We start from the raw sequence: 6,625 nt of genomic DNA on the forward strand, positions 1-6,625 counted from the left end.
TGCCTTTCGCCAAACGTTTCAAGGCTACAGTCTTTCTTGCAAATTAAGTAATTTGCTTTTGGGGAGAGAGATGGGGGGAGGCAGAACGAAATCAGACACCCTTGAGACGTTCTTGCTTTTCATATTATCGCCAGGCGATGGAAGGACGATATTTCTAACTTACTGCTTTCCCATGAAACGTTTTGTGCCAATGGCTCTCAGCAGGGTGGCGCAAGGATTGGGCATTTATTCTTGCGGGCACGGGGCTGATTGAAATGATGGTTAAGGAGATGGCGGGGTGGATGCTTGGAAAAGTGATGAATTCACACTGATTGTTCAATAGAGCATTAAGCAGATAAATGGGATGATGTGGTCGAATGGGGACAGCTTAGGCTGGCACGCAAAGAGGCATAGAGAGAGGCATTGCAAGTATGGCTGAAGACTGATGCGAAGATGAATTTGGATGCTGTTCCAGGTCAGGCTGATGCTTTCTTTTCCTGCCTCCTTTCTTTTTCAGGTGCCTTGTCTGGTGGGGAAAAAATAAAGTCATCCCTGGGTGCATTTGGGGGGGAAACTGTGAAGTGGTCTTTAAAAGCATCAGCATGTCCTTATTGACTTATGCTAAGCTACCTGAGCTGGTTGTTTCATTTCACATGTGCATAGTGGATAATATGTTTGCTAAAACCATGTTGAACTGCTCTCTGTTGAACCTATCCCTCTCCTTTTCCCTGTTATTATGGGAGATCCTATTGATTCAGTGGGTCTACTCGACTCAGGACTAACAATAGGATCTACAATACATTGTTATTTTCACTTTCAGAAACTGAATGTGTGGGCTCAGTATACAATGCAAAGGGTCTTATAGCATCTTCAAGACTAACCTAAAGCTCACAGCATTCCCAGGATGTACTCTATTCCTTTTGAGCCTTTCGTACATATCCCTGCCATAGCCATATTTATATTTAGGTCTTGCAACTACTACTTGGCATCCTGGATTTTATAGTTCTAACTGTGTTTTATGGGTATGTTTCGCCTGACTGCATTATCGCCTGTGGTTGCAGCAATAAAGTTGTTGATGTTTATATCTGTGTTGCCGCTAACAAGGGGAACTGATGGACTGGGTTTTATTGCACTGGTGTTTGAATGACTGGGGTGTAGTGGGGGGTTATGGGGTTTTCTTTCATTGTTTATTGCCAGATCTCTTAAAGCTGTTCTACGCGTCTTTGGTGCAGTGCATGCAAAAAAAGATGTGGTGTGATGTTGCCCGCCGTGTGGTTGCTTGGGTGGCATCATGCTGGTGTGGGGGCAGAGTCAGGGCAGGTGGCATGCAGCCTCCATACCCTCACTCTGCCCCATGCTGGCTCTTTATGCCAGTCTATACAACCCCTTACTTTCTTAAAAATGGAAGCTTGGAATCTGGGCCAGATGATGGTCCAAACTGATACTAGGCCTGATTCCCACTACCTTTTAAACTGGATCGCAAATCAGTTTGAACCGGTTCAAATGACCCTGGTTCTTAAACCAAATCACTTAAGTGATTCTGAGAGGGGGTCCATGCGCTAGCCCCATTTTAAAGCAGTCATGCCTGGTCTAAGGGTTATATATTCCCCCCAAATCTTTTGCATAGTAGAATTAATTCTTTTCCAATACTTCTTTTTGACGCGGATGTTTTCCATGTCTTTTTCGATAAATCGATTTCATGCAAGTGTGAACCAGATGCAGGTCGGTTTAAATGACCATGGTTCACACTTGAACCGAATCGCTGAACTGATTCGGAGAGGGGGGCCATGCGCGAGACCCATTTAACCTGCGTCTTTTTGAGGCTGATGTTTTCAGCGCCTTTTTGGATAAATCGATTCTGCACAGATGCAGATCGGAATTGATTTAAATTTGCCCTTCGGCCAACTGGAGCAGGTCCATTTTTAATCAATCCGTGCGTGAATGTGAACCACACATTGATTTATCTGTAAGTGGAGTATGGCAACTTTAGCCACATGTAGCCCTGTCCTTTGCTCAAATAAATCTTACTTTGGAGCAGAAGCTCATTTGTGGCAAACAGTCCCCGTCAAACCCTTTCCATAATGATGGAGCTCTTTTAAGCCCTTCTGAGGTCCCTGCAAACATTTGGAAGGCTGATCAGGTTGTGTTTTTCCTCCCTGCGGCACGGAGGTCAAGAATGCCTTGACTTTCAGTCCCTTGACTGAACCAGCTGCTCTGTCTTCTGGCTTTATTATGCTCTCACTGCGAGACATTAATGCTTTTTAACAAGTGCTTACTGCATTTGGATCAACCTGGGGCTTTATGGGACAAAAACACCCCAGAAGCTGAGCATTATGTCGCCAACTGGCCCCAGATTAGGACGCCTGCTGAGTTTACAGAGGCCACTTGGAAGAAAGTTGCAAGAGTCTGCAGTAGGGATGGATGTGGGCTATTTGAGGTGAGGCCAAACGCCAGGAAAGTAAACACAAATTGCAAAAAGCGAATGCACTGCTACTAGTTCCCTGCTGAGCCTTGGCTAATGAACTTGCGAGATGGAGCCCAAAATGAAGAAAACAACTTACCGTAGCTTCATTGGGAACTACAAAGCCATTAGATAACTGTGGGTAGTCACAATTTCTCAGCCCATCCTAGAACCACATAGGGCTATTGTGAGGATGCATGGAGATACCACCTAAGACAGGAGTAGTGTGAAGTGCTTCCTTCAGTGCCTCCTTCTGAACAAATCTTGCCAGGAAAACCCAGTCATAGGTTCACATTAGGCTTGCCACAAATGGGAAACAACTTGAAGGCACACAACAACCATAACAACAAGGTTGTGTCTCCTTTATCTAGAATTCTGAAATCCAAAATGTTCCAAAAACTGGAACTTTTTTCATGGGTGGCGGAAATAGTGACACTCTTGCTTTCTGATGCTTCGATGTACACCACCTTTGCTTTATGTAGAAACATTATTTAAAACAGTGTATAAAATTGCTTTCAGGCTATGTGTATAAAATGTCTACAAAATATAAATGAATTTCATGTTTAGAGATATCGCACAATATCTAATTATGTGCAAAATGCTCATGTACAATACCTGTATATGCAAAGACAGGTATTCCAAACAGCAACAACAATAATAATAAACCCAGACTCCAAAACACTTCTGGTCCCGAGAATTTTGCATAACGGAGACTCAACCTGTATTACAGATGTGATATTCTTCATCGCTAACATGAATGTGAGATTGGATATTATTATTATTATTGTTATTGTTGTTGTTGTTGTTGTTGAAAGACAAGAACTAATATGCTCTTTTGTTGGAGACACAAGTGTGAAAAGAACGCTTTTCTAATGAGCTTCCAAATGGCCATAATTAGGCCGACAGTTGTTTGCTGATATTACGATATTATGCGCTGAGTTTCTTCCTTGGACAGGCAAACAAGAAAAATAATGGACAGCCATTGACAAGGTTTTTGTCATCCGTCACCCAGCAACCTAAAAAACTGGAAGCTTCAGACCATTCGGATGGCCGAAAATACTCTTGGCCGCACATGATCTATTTCCCTGAGCACCAACACATGATCCATTTCCACCTGGGACATGGCACTAGCAAAGAAATATAGGGCTAAGAACAAAGCAAGAAAAGTAAAAGATCCGTCTGTACTCCTAGGTGGTACATGTCTTCACAACTGCCTCTCGATATGGGCGACAGATATTATGTTGTCGTTGTTATGCGCCTTTCAGTTGTTAAATTCAGGTTAAAAACATAAGAGGTGTTCTTATATGTAGTGATGTAAAGTAGCTCGGAAACTTGATATATATTCTAAGCACTATATTAGGATTGTAAGTATGTTTGTCTTGAATATTTGTTCTGATAGTGCTATTTTAATATTTGAACAACACTTATTATTAGGAGTATGTTTGGTATGAATGACCGTTTTATAGCACAGTTTTAACGTTTTTCATATACCTTGTGTTGCCTAATGGCCTATTGGCTGTTGTTGTTGTTGTGTGCCTTCAAGTCATTTCTGACATATGGCAACCCTAAAAAATTACTTTTATATGGTAAAATGTCCAAAATAAAGCATTTATTTAGCCCCTTTCAACCTACAAGGGCTCCCAAGGAGATTTACAATGAGTAAAACCATAGTGGTTTGAGTGTTGGACCACAACTCTGGAGACCAGGGATCGATTCCTGCTCCGCCATGAAACCCACTAGGTGACTTTAGACAAGTCACACTCTCTCAGCCTCAGAGGATGGCAATGGCAAACCTCCTCTGAGCAAATCTTGCCAAGAAAACCCTATGTCTTAGGGTCACCATACGTTGGAAATTACCCGAAGGCACACAACGCACAGGTAAAATCTTCAACGCACTAAATACGCCAATACAAATGTCCCAAAACCAAAGTGGAACAACTCTTTAAAATAGTTTTAAAACTACACATCCCTGTGTATTTTGAAACCACGCCACCATTAACTTTTCCAAGGTCTTCTGAGGACACATCTGAAGTCTGCAAAGAACAGCAGCATCCAGACAAAGAGGAGGAGATGCCAGCAAGTCCCTGGATGGCCATATCTACTCATTGTCACCCAGACATATATTGGAAGAGCAATAATTCCATGCGCTAACAAGGCATTTGCCTTTAAAAATGCCCTGAAAACTATGCCTGGGCAAAGTTAGAAATCAGTCTCTGCCAAGCTCATAAAAAATGCAAGACAAAAACCAAGTCAACAAGGAGAAGGAGATGCAGAGAGAGCAAGAAAGCGAGCTTCTCATGGATCGCAACAAGCTTTATTGATGACTCCTTCAGAAATGTCAGACCTAGACGACAGAATGAATGCAGTTAAAGGCAGATCTGGTTGGAGATGCTCTGATTTAAGAGCCTTCGGTGACAGTTCCCACTTCTCCAAATGAACCTCCTGAAAAAAAAGGATCAAGATATTTATTGAGTGTCCGTATTCTGTCCCGACGCATAAGTCTACTTCATGCTGCAACTCGCCATAAAGTGATATGAAATATAATGTGTGCCATTGCATGCTGGAGTTGATATAAGGAGCAAAAGTCCATCTTTACATCCAGATTTGTAGCCCCAAAGGAACCTAGGATTGGAAGCAACCCAGCTCATTGTTCCTATAAGACCTCCATAAAAATAAAGTAGGCCCTTGGTATCCGCTGGGGTTTGGTTCCAGGACCTCCGATGGATACCAAAATCTGCAGATGCTCAATTTCTATTAATGTCACAGTAAAATTTCATTCCTTATATAAAATGGCAACATCAAGGTTTGCTTTTTGGGAATGTATATTTTTGGGGAATATTTTCAAGCCGTGGATGCTTCAATAAAGCATCCATGGACACCGAGGGCCAACTGTACTCTGCAAAAGTAACGTCTTCAAACTTGCAGTGCCGATCCCCCTTCCAACACTGCGAGTCATAACATTATTTCTGGGAATCGCCTGCAAAAATAGACTTTCGTCACTGGATGTTCACAGCGTGGAATTTGCCTCGCTTCCACTTTGGCTCAGTAAAACGCAGCCTGGTGAGCACAGTCGCTTTGAAAGTGTCCAAGAAGAGATGCTGGCAGCTGGTAAAGGTCAGAGGCAGTGACATTTGAAAACCCTGCTTCATTTCCACTGGCCACCCTCCTAAGACAGGTTCCCCGCCGTGACATTTTCCTCTTCTCCTATGGTCCCTGGAGACCAGTGTGGTAGTGATACATTCTGAAGGGTGAGATCTGAGCAAGGCAGGTCCCATAAGGATGTCTGCAAAGAGAGACCGTGGCTGCATCCACACTGCGGAAACAATCTGGTTTGACACCACTTGAATTGCCATGGCTCAATGCTATGAAATTCTGGGAATAGCAGTTTGTTGCGACGTCAGAGGTCACTGCATCTGGCCTCTTTTAAATCACCTTATTTTATAGTGCAAGAGATGCTGTTCTGAGCCCTATTCCACTCTGGTGCCACAGCAAACTACCATTCTCAGATTTCCAGTTCAAGTGGAAATGGCAGTTCAAGTGGTGTCAAACTGGATTGTTGCTGCAGTGTGGATGCAGCCCATGGCAACAAACCGGTTGCAGCATCTCCAGCAGGGGAAGGCATTTTGTAGAGCTAAGGGGTTCTAGTGGTCCATTCCAGACCACTCCAAAATACTTCACAGATTAAATGGGATCCCTCACATCAGGATATCAGTTCTGGAGATATCGATCCCTATTCCCATTTGCCAGATATTGCAAGAATTAGAGGTAAGGTCATAGGAAAGAGGTCAGGAGCAAGTGTGTGTCTGTGTATATGTGCACACATGTGCAGATCACATCTTCTTTAAAAACAAAAAAGTCTCAGGGCTTGGATGCCAGCCCTGTTGGAAACCACTTTGCTGTTGTCCGTTACCTTCGAGTGAACTCTGGCTTACGACAACCTTATCGTTGGGTCTTCAAACTGTCAATTGTAAATTTTATATGATGAATTTTAAACATAGATTGCTTTCATACGTATGCGTCTTGTTTGTTCTTTCAGACTGATGCATGTTGTAACTGAAGTTGGGTTTGAACTGATGCATGCTTGTTGGCCTGTTGTTGTTTCTTGCCTCGATCCATGGGGAGAAGTAGGTAAGAAATAATAATAATAATAATAATAATAATAATAATAATAATAATAATAATAAT

Source organism: Sceloporus undulatus, chromosome 8 (genome assembly GCF_019175285.1).
Source record: "Sceloporus undulatus isolate JIND9_A2432 ecotype Alabama chromosome 8, SceUnd_v1.1, whole genome shotgun sequence".
Taxonomy (NCBI): domain Eukaryota; kingdom Metazoa; phylum Chordata; class Lepidosauria; order Squamata; family Phrynosomatidae; genus Sceloporus; species Sceloporus undulatus.